The sequence below is a fragment of the Culex pipiens genome, chromosome 1 (assembly GCF_016801865.2).
Source record: "Culex pipiens pallens isolate TS chromosome 1, TS_CPP_V2, whole genome shotgun sequence".
In the NCBI taxonomy this organism is placed as follows: Eukaryota; Metazoa; Arthropoda; class Insecta; order Diptera; family Culicidae; genus Culex; species Culex pipiens.
Genome location: NC_068937.1, coordinates 63,856,835 through 63,867,987, shown reverse-complemented (window position 1 = coordinate 63,867,987; position 11,153 = coordinate 63,856,835). Strand labels below are relative to the sequence as shown.

Here is an 11,153-nt window from a genome sequence, read left to right as displayed (position 1 = left end):
TAGAGTTTGAGGTGATGCTGAGGCCGGAACAATTGGTGGAGGAGCGTACGAGCAGAAGGGTTTGATGAATGGCGCATACATGGACATGTTTGAGAAATAAAATAAGCCAGCTGTAAATCGCACTCGATGTCTTCGTGGCCAACCTTCGTCACGGGTTGAGACAATTTTCTGTCGGAAAATATACCGCGAGCGGCTGGGACACCCAAGGAAGAAGTGAGTTGAAGAATGATCCTCCGAACCATGGTTTTCATAGTAACTTTGTTTTAAATTTCAGAATTGGAGGTGCTCGCCAAGATATCTGATAAGTGGGAGCTGAATCCGGATGTGCAGGATAAAGAGCAGTCTGCACCGGCCGCCATGGAGATGTACCGACGATACGATTCCGGCCGTTGAGTATGATGGAAACTGAGGTGAGGCTGCGACTGCTGCCACCGTGCTGGCCGTTGCTGATTCCGTTACTTCCCAGATGGACGAGGACGAAACTCAGACCGCTTGATTCTAAGGAGTCACACAAGGAGGTTACTCGAGTAATTGGCAGTTTAAGGGACCAATTGGCCGATCGTCGATGCTGGCCGTCAAATAAAAAAAAAACTCCACTAGCAATTTAATTATTCCGAAGAACAAACAAATCCCGCTAGAATAATGTACTAGAAACGTTGATACAATCAGATCTCCTGAACCAAAAAAAAACTCTGGAAATAAATAAACAATCTTTTATTTCGCTTAACAATACTAATTATTATCCAAACTATATCTTCCGAAACCGATTTCCTGCTTTCCCGGTACCGAACGCATCTCAGTTTTGAGATCGAGTTGCCAACTAAATTTTGAGATCGAGTTGCTCATCTCAACGTTGAGTGGTTTCACTTTTTTTTCAGATATGAATAAGGCTGGTACCTGGTACATAACAAAAATCTAACCAATCACATTAACGACCCCCAGATCTTTTGTGGTCTCTTTTGCAAGTTTCTGCTCGAACCTTGGAGTACGAAGGCTTGAATGGGGAGGGCACCCAAACCTCTTTCTACTCCAAGGAACCTTCCACCCCAGGGTTCGAACTGACGACCTTTAGATTGCGAGTCCAACCGCCGCCAGCGATTCCACCGGAGCAGATTTGGTTTGGTGAATTGTGTATCTTTATAGCAGGGAGAAAACTCCCACACCTGAAATGACTTAACGGCCTAACAACCAAGGCCGGGACCGACGTTTCACTTCCCCAATCGATGGAAGGTTGGAGCAGATGGGAATCGGACCCATGACCATCTGCTTACAAAGCGGACAGCGTATCCATTCAGCCACGCACTGCTCACAAAAAAAAAACATATCTTAAACTGTTATTATTGTCTTATTCCTCATTCCCAATGGAATAGCAAACCAATAACAGTTCCTGTTATTATACAATAAAATGTAAAAACATAACAAAAACTGTTATTATGATCTTATTTCACAGTTCTAATGGAATATCAACCCAATAACAAATCCTGTTATTTTGGAATTAAATGGAAAAACATAACTTAAACTGTTATTATTATCTTATTCCACAATTCCAATTGAATATCATCCCAATAACATTGTTTGTTAAAATAACAGAAACTGTTATTATTTTTTCTTCCAAAATTTATTAACAAGAATATTCAATAACAGTTTCTGTTATTTTAACAAAATCTGTTATTGAAATGACATGAATTTTGTTATTACCGTCTGCCCGGGTTTTGAGATATATGCAAATCAATATTATTTTTCCCCATACAGAGCTGGCTCTGTTCGCTGCATACAGAGTTTAGCTCTGTTCTACCATACAGAGCAGGTAAGGAGTTTTTATTGAGCCTGTAGAGCTCGATGCGTCTCTGATTCCATCTGAATAGGATTCAATACAAATCCAATATTGAAAGGATTTTAGAACGAAGTTCGAATACCACATGCATACCAACATTTTGGTATTGAAAGAGTTATTTTATCAAATTAACAAAGATTGACATTATTTTTTTGAGTTTATCGATTAGGACGAAAAAGGCACACAATGTATAATCCATTCTAAAATTTAAAATTTTTCACTTTTACCTATTGGTGTCATAAAATTAATCGTTTGAATATATAAAGGTTTTTCTTATCAGTTTCAAATGTATCAGCATACTTTTAAGAATGTTAAACATCATTTAAAATAGATTTTTTAATGATTTTTTTAATGAATCGCATTTTTTTTAATTTAAAATACACAGAAAAAAGTGTAAATTTGCACGACACTGAATTCTTATTTTTAACGTAAACATGCTCAATGTAAATTTGAAAGCTGATGTAAATCGCTGTATCGCATTTAAAGAGGGTTCATGTAAACTGAAATTGAATGTTCTCTATGAATATGACGTAAATTAAATTTCGAGTTATGATTTTGTACAAATTTTAAAGTTTGAAAAACATGTAAATGATGAATTCATTGTAAAAGTATTTCATCTAAATATCGATACAATGTAATTCAACAAAAAATAAATAACAAATGACAGCCGACCAAAACTAAATTTTCATTTGATGGCAGAACACGGTTCGGTACGGTAGTGTTTTAGTTTTTGAAATCTAGAAGGCGTTTTCGCGGCCGCCCGCGCCCGCGGTTGCTCCACTCGAGCTGTCAAAACATTGTTTACGTTTTAGTTAGTGATGAACCAGTCGCAAAGTAACGGTTCTCGAGAAGAAAATCAAAAAGTTGTTTCGGCTCCGGAAGGTGCGGGCGAATAGAAATTGACCCGGCTGAAGTGGGGACGTGGTAAAAGGCCAATCTCCGGCATCGGTCCCAGCGGAAAGCCAAAGAGAAGTAACAGTAAAAACAGTCTGTTGTGGGAAGAAGGAAGTGGCGACTGCAGATGCCAGTGGACCACGACAATGGTGATACGGTTCGGAACAGCAGGTTAACGACTAGAAAAGGTATGCCATTCGTGCCGAAGGGGGCCAGAAACCTGAGCGTGGTGTACTTAAAATTGGCTTTAGAAAATCTTAGTCCATGCTAAAGGTTTATGTGTTTTGCTTTCAGAAATCACCGGCAAACTGCCCAAGGCTACGGCGGCAACGAGAACGTCTGCCTGCTGCGGCTAGCGGTGCTTCCGCTGGAACCGTTGTCCAGGATTAGCTTATCGTTGACCTTGGCAAAGTACTTCGAGCATACCCTAGGCAGCTGCCGCTGCGCTGGCAAAATGGGTGTGGCGACGAAGGTTGGCGGCTTAACCATCGGTTCCTGGGGCACCTTCCTCTCCAGCACATGCTGTGCCTGCTATACGGACATTACCCGGGAACTATCCCGCGTTGCTTCAAAGAGTCGGTACTTTCAACGTCCAAATATTTCCCGTGCAGCTTCTGTTCTCACTCGTCCCGCGTAACGCCGCCCTCTTCCGACTCGGAAAGAAACCCTGGAGGTTTGGACGGCATCAACACCACCACCGCTGGAATCGTCATCAATTTGTATATCACATTTTCGTCCGGCGTCGACGAAGTTGATTGAGTGGCTGACTTTGGCAAATGTTGAAACTGCTGCTTATGGGTGTGGGCATTTTGATTGATGTTCAACGAACTCCCGGAACAATTGTGCGACAAATTGTCAAACACAAACTCGTCCTCGTCTTCACTAAACACGCCCGGATCGGCGTCTCCAAACGTCTGTTGTGACCGACGCGGGGTCAACCCGCTCGGCGTCCCAATGCTCGAGTAACTATCCGTAAACGAAGATCCGTCATACTCCACCCCTTCAACTCCACTATTCTTGTTCTTCCAGATCCCGTTTATGTAAATCTTCGACCCCAGCGAGATGGCAAACCTCTTCAGTCCCTTCCGCTTCTCGATCGCCTCTATACTCAGCAACGACCAGCCTACTTTCGACGTCAGCTTACTAAACGAGTTCTTGTTCTGCTCCTTCTTGCTCAAATCAATCAGTAAGCCGGATTCTGCGGTAACGGACCTTCAGCTCGCCCCGTTCCTTGATCGGCTTCTTCTCCTTGCCAGGTTAACATTGGAGTTTGATTCAGCGCGCCGTAGTCGCTCGTACACGTCCATTTCGCCCTGGCCCAGAAGCTCGTCGATGCCGAGCGACTTGACGGAATGGAGCGAACCCGGCTTTCAATGTCAGAAAAAAATCCGGTGCCTCGTGACGCAAATGGATAAATGGCACATCAACAATAACCACAGACAAGTTAAGGAAATGAATCGGGCGCTGCCTCGGAGGCCAACGTCAAAGAAGATGAGATAGTTTGCGTCGGTGAGGTCGATAAGAAAGTTATGCCAAGGTAGGGCAACAATGTACCAAGCTCAAATCTCGAACTTCTTCCAGAGGAACGATCCGCCTTTTACACGAACTAGCTACGAAGCGTAGCGCACTCCGAATCTCACATCATCCAACCGGGAGCATCCTGAGGGGTGTACTTTTTTACGTTGCCATTCTGTGGGACATGTTGTAACCGACAAACGGGCAAAACGACCACGGGACCGAATGGTGGATTCATCGTCCGGTGCCGCTGTCCAAGAGGAGACTTGACTACTTCAAGAAAATGGATCCGGTGAATGATGAGAACCGATCGAAGGAGTAGTCGCGGACAAATTTAGAGGAAGTGACAGGAAGGAAGTGGATGACCGCGGCGGTCAGCAAGAGCTCTTGTAAATTGTAAACCTTGTAAACTGGTATGTATCTAAAACATGTAAACAGACGTGGTTTTAATGTTTAAGTTTAAACTTTATTCCTACCTTTTGCAGATAGACTCACGCCAACGAGGACTTCGGACGAAAAAAAGGATGTGCCAGGACCATCGACATATACCCAAGTGGTGTGGCTGCATTTAATTATAAGGTCAGTTTGGCATCGATTCTTTCTTTTTCAGGTGAGTACATTCCGCGTTGTTAAAATCACATATTTTGCCTCAATTCGCCAGTTACTCGATGGCATAACAATACTTTTGATTAGTTTTGCATCTTATCCCGTTGAATCAACAGTCTAATGACATCTTTCAAATGCTTTTATGTGCAAAAACTACTTTGTTCATCAAAATTCCGATCAATTTTAACGCTTAGCCATTCTCAGCATAATTCAAAATTTATCAAAAATAAATCAAACATCTTTGAACTCAAAGCATTTCAAAATTACATTAGATTCGAGATTCAACGGGGTAAACAAATTTTGCTTTTGGTAAATTTACGTATATTTCATCGGAAATTTACACTTTTTCGAATCGCTTTTTGTTTGGCATGATTACATCGGATGGCATGTAAATTTCCATTGAAGTTGTTGTAAATTCGCATCAATAATGACGTGCACTTTTGGTACATCATAAATGATGTAAATTTACACAATTTTTTTTTTCTGTGTACCTTCACAATACCAATGTATGGTATTCCCTAATTTATAAAGATCATTAAATGACTTTTTTAGACTGTAACCGTCGGGACTTCACTAGTGAAGGTCTCCGCGGCTATCGCGTAGTAAATTCGTAAAAATATCATGCTTGGGTAGTGTTTGTGTGTCTGGTGGTTTTCTCCCAGCGAAGACCCGGCTCATCGTCCACCAACAACATCCCAGTGTGCAGCCAGCGCTACCAACGAACTTCCATAACCCGCCACCAGAGGAGCTGTTAGCTGTGGGCGGGGAGGCGAAAGGAGTCGTGACAGGAAGGATGGGGATCAGGGGTGAAGGCTCGGATGAAGATGGGGAGGCAAGGGGAAGAACTAAGACCGCCATTATTCTGGGAGTCCGCGCAATCGTTCTATTCCCCGGACGACGCCAAAGCGAACAGATCGATCGACTACCATCTGTTCCGCCAAGTTATTTTTAATAGTGCCCAATAGTGCCCATCAGTGCCCAGAAGTGCCCAGCATCACCAGCTGGACCAGTAAGAGAGCAACACCGAGTTGCTAGAGTGCAGGAGTTGATTTGGAGGACACCAGGTACGCCAGTAGTCTCCACAGTACGCCCAAAGATCCCTACCCACCCCAAAACCCAACCGTCACGACCCTAACCTCAAACCATCTACTGCCAGGACCCCTTGTGTTTGGTGATAACCGTCTCAGTACCAACGACGGCTCACTCGTGTCGCTGACACCTACCGGGGACTCAAACCACCTCGAGTCTCCCCGAACGCAACCGTTACCGGGATAACCTGCTCGACATGTGCCTATCCGGGGATTCCGGGCACCCCCGACGGTGTACCGAAGGCCACAGCCGTAACCATCTGTGGTGAGGCCAGGACGAGCAGCGGACGGGTCCATCGACGACGCGCCGTAGGAGAGCCACCTTGGACGGCAAGCGGTCGTGCACGCGTGCGCCAGCTTGAAGAAGCGGAAGTGAAGAAGGAGAAGAAGGAGGGAGCGGAAGTGTGTAGCAGGAACAGGAAGGTGGACATCGCCGGCGAGCTGCGATCGACGACGGGGCCCCGAAGAAGAAGTGAAGAAAAAGGTCAGATTAGTCTGTAAGAAAGTGGGAGGAATAAAGAGAAGTGTAGAGAGAGAGAGAATAAAGTGTGTAGAGTTTTGGACCGCACACCTGGAGTTTTACATTGCACGGAAAGGGGATCCATCGCCAAATCGCGATAAAGTTCGCTAAAACTAGCGAAAAATGTCGCTAATTTCTCAGCCTGCACAAAAATTACCTAGAATCGCTAATTTTTTTCGCTGGTTTGGAAACCGATGAAATTCTACCAAACCAGTGAAAAAAACACTGGTTTGGTGAAAAATGTCGCTGTTTGGGGGATCAGTTTTGCTAGAATCAGAAAATTTTCTCGCTGGTTTGGAAAAAGCGGCAGGGCACCAAAATCAACCAGGAGATTATTGTACTGGTTTTGGGAAACAATTCGCTGGTCCAGCGGATTTCTTCACTGGACCAGTGTTCTTTTACGCTGGATCAGCGTTTTCTATCGCTGACGTCCGGGCTTTTTCCGGCGGCAGCAGCTCGTACCAAAATCAACCAGTAGATTATTGTGCTGGTTTTGGGAAACAATTCGCTGGTCCAGCGGATTTTTTCACTGAACTGGTGTTCCTTCACGCTGGATCAGCGTTTTCTATCGCTGACGTCCGGATTTTTTTTCCGCGGCAGCAGCTCGTACCAAAATCAACCAGGAGATTATTCTACTGGTTCCGGCAAAAAATCCGCTGGTTCAGCGAATGTTTCGACTGGACCAGTGTTTTTTTGCACTGGATCAGCGTTTTTTATCACCGACGTTTGTTTTTTTGTTTTGGCGGCAGAAGCCTATGCCAAAATAAACCAGGTTGTACTTACTTGCCACAGCACAAACTGTTCCGCGGCCATGGTCAAGTTCCTCGCCTACGATTCTTGCTGCCACCTGCGACAATTTGTGCACTCATCTATGCAGCAGTACAAATACATCTCCAGCTTCAGTCTATTCACGCCAGGTTACACATGACGCCATTTTGGATTTTTCCGGCGCCAATATTTAGAGAATAATTAGTGCTATTTAGTGCTCTAAGGGCAGATTTAGTGCTCTTCAAATTTCCATACAAACTCCCATACAAAATATTGACACTCACGCCAGGTTACACATGCCGCCATTTTGGATGTTTTTGGGGTCAATATTTAGAGAATAATTAGTGCTATTTAGTGCTCCAAGGGCAGATTTAGTGCTCTTCAAATTTCCATACAAACTCCCATACAAAATATTGACACTCACGCCTAGTTACACATGCAGCCATTTTGGATTTTTTTGGGCCATTTTAAATTTTTTTGGGTGAAAATTTAGAGAATAATAAGTGCTATTAAGTGCTCCAAGGGCAGATTAAGTGCTCTTCAAATTTCCATACAAACTGCCATACAAAATATTGACACTCACGCCAGGTTACACATGCCGCCATTTTGGATTTTTTGAGGTCAGAATTTAGAGAAAAAATAGTGCTATTTAGTGCTCCAAATGCAGATTTAGTGCTCTACAAATTTCCATACAAACTACCATACAAAATTTTGACTGGGTTACACATGGCATCATTTTGAATTTATTGGGATCAAAATTTAGAGAAAAAAGAGATCTAGTGCTCCAAAGCAGAATAAATGCTTTTCAATTTTCCTTACAAACTTCATGATAAATTTCTAAATAAAGTTTTATTTGGAAACTTTTAATTAGTTTCAATAAACAAAAAAAAAATAATATTAAATAGCTGGTGATGAGCTGCAGGCATGCAATTCCAAATATACTTTGGTTATGACCAAAATTAATATTTTTTTAACCAGTATGCATTAGTGCACTGGCTGGTGATACGCAATAGACCTGAAATTGAAAATATACTTTGATAATAAACAATATTAATGATTTTTCAACCTGTATGAATTAGTGCTCTGGCTGGATATGAGCAATAGACAGAAAATTGAAAATATACTTTAATTATGACCGAAATTTATGATTTTTCAACTTTTATGAATTAGTGCTCTGGCTGGTGATGAGCAACAGACATGAATTTGAAAATATACTTTGATAATAACCAGTACTAATGATTTTTCAACCTGTATGAATAAGTGCTCTGGCTGGTTATGAGCAATAGACAGAAAATTGAAAATATTCTTTAATTATGACCTAAATTAATGATTTTTCAACTTGTATTAATTAGTGTTCTGGCTGGTGATGAGCAATAGACATGAATTTGAAAATATACTTTGATAATAACCAGTACTAATGATTTTTCAACCTGTATGAATAAGTGCTCTGGCTGGTTATGAGCAATAGACAGAAAATTGAAAATATTCTTTAATTATGACCTAAATTAATGATTTTTCAACTTGTATTAATTAGTGTTCTGGCTGGTGATGAGCAATAGACATGAATTTGAAAATATACTTTGATAATAACCAGTACTAATGATTTTTCAACCTGTATGAATAAGTGCTCTGGCTGGTTATGAGCAATAGACAGAAAATTGAAAATATTCTTTAATTATGACCTAAATTAATGATTTTTCAACTTGTATTAATTAGTGTTCTGGCTGGTGATGAGCAATAGACATGAATTTGAAAATATACTTTGATAATAACCAGTACTAATGATTTTTCAACCTGTATGAATAAGTGCTCTGGCTGGATATGAGCAATAGACAGAAAATTGAAAATATACTTTGATAATAACCAGTATTAATGATTTTTCATCTCGTATGAATTAGTGCTCTGGCTGGTGATGAGCAATAGACTTGAATTTGAAAATATACTTTGATAATAACCAATATTAATGATTTTTCAACCTGTATGAATAAGTGCTCTGGCTGGTTATGAGCAATAGACAGAAAATTGAAAATATACTTTAATTATGACCGAAATTAATGATTTTTCAACTTGTATTAATTAGTGCTCTGGCTGGTGATGAGCAATAAACTTGAATTTGAAAATATACTTTTATAATAACCAATATTAATGATTTTTCAACTTGTATGAATTAGTGCTCTGGCTGGTTATGAGCAATAGACAGAAAATTGAAAATATACTTTAATTATGACCTAAATTAATGATTTTTCAACTTTAATGAATGAGTGCTCTGGCTGGTGATGAGCAATAGACTTGAATTTGAAAATATACTTTGATAATAACCAATATTAACGATTTTTCAACTTGTATGAATAAGTGCTCTGGCTGGTTATGAGCAATACAGGGTTGTTACGGACGGCGCGGATCGCGCGGATGGCGCGTTTCGCGCGGATAGCGCGGATCTGGCGCGGATTCGCTGGCTAATTTTGCTCAGGCGCGGATTTCGCGCGGATGGCAATTTTGATAAATAAATTAATTGAGAGAGATAGAATTACTTTCAAGTTATTAAGAAAAATATTATCAGGAATTACCAGAATTTGTTTTTTTCCTTTGAGTGCAAGAATTTTCTTCTGAAAATGTTAGTTTGTATTTTCTTAGTACCGTCGAAAAATAAAGATGAAGATTATGTAGAAATTATTTTTTATATGTTTCTTGTCATTTCTTCACATCTCCGGCTCTAAATAATTAATTTCTTTTGATTTGAGTAATGATTTTTAACCTTATTTATTTTTTTATTTTATACTGGATTTATTGAATTTTCCAATGTTGTAAATTAAATATAACAAACTTTTCCCGAAGATACAGACATTAGAATGTGTAACAAAAACGATTATTGGGGTTTGTTCTGGTGGGCGCCAAATATGAGCTTGATTGGACGTATCAGAAGCTGGCCTCCACTTTCCACTTTTAGACGGGATTTAATCCGTAGAAATATTTTTTTTCTAAATTTAAATATCCTTGGCGAAAATTAAAAGATCAAAACATTCAAAATTCAAAGCTTCAGAAATTCAAAAATTCGATTTTTTTTGTTTTAATAGTTTTTTTTATCCAAAAAAAATCTTAAATTCTTAAATTCTTAAGTTCTTAAATTCTTAAATTCTTAAATTCTTAAATTCTTAAATTCTTAAATTCTTAAATTCTTAAATTCTTAAATTCTTAAATTCTTAAATTCTTAAATTCTTAAATTCTTAAATTCTTAAATTCTTAAATTCTTAAATTCTTAAATTCTTAAATTCTTAAATTCTTAAATTCTTAAATTCTTAAATTCTTAAATTCTTAAATTCTTAAATTCTTAAATTCTTAAATTCTTAAATTCTTAAATTCTTAAATTCTTAACTTTTTAAATTCTTAACTTTTTAAATTCTTAAATTCTTGAATGCCACAATTTTTGAAGTCATATTTTATGTTAGAGATTTTGAAATTATGATAAGAAAATATTTAAAATATCGGAAATGAAATTTCTTTCGGAGTTAAATTTTAGCGAGAAAATTGGAATACAAACTGTATAAAAATTCGTAGATTTTGACTTTTTAGACCTTCAAAATTTAAAATTTTATCATATTAATATTTTAGATTTTGATTTATTTTTGAGCTTATAGTTTTAAGTAATTTTTTTCAGGTTTTTAAATATTGTATTTTTGTAGATTTTTTCATGACCCTTCCTTGACCGACTCTTGAGGTTTTTTTTTAAAATGGATTTGTTGCTTTCATTCTTTTGGAGTCTTTAAACATAAAACGAGTTTGTTTTTTTTAATCAAATTCTTTGTCAATTATTAAATGTTGGTCGCGATATTTTTTATATGGCGCGGATTTGGCGCGGTTTCGGGTTTGAGGTCGGCGCGGATTTGGCGCGGATTTTTTTTCGACTCTCCCGTAACAACCCTGGCAATAG

General features: G+C 39.2%; 1 pseudogene; it reads right to left on the bottom strand.

The window, feature by feature from the left end:
• Nucleotides 1-257: 257 nt before the first annotated feature.
• On the bottom strand, nucleotides 258-7,270 carry LOC120431727 (uncharacterized; annotated as a pseudogene).
• Nucleotides 7,271-11,153: the final 3,883 nt, after the last annotated feature.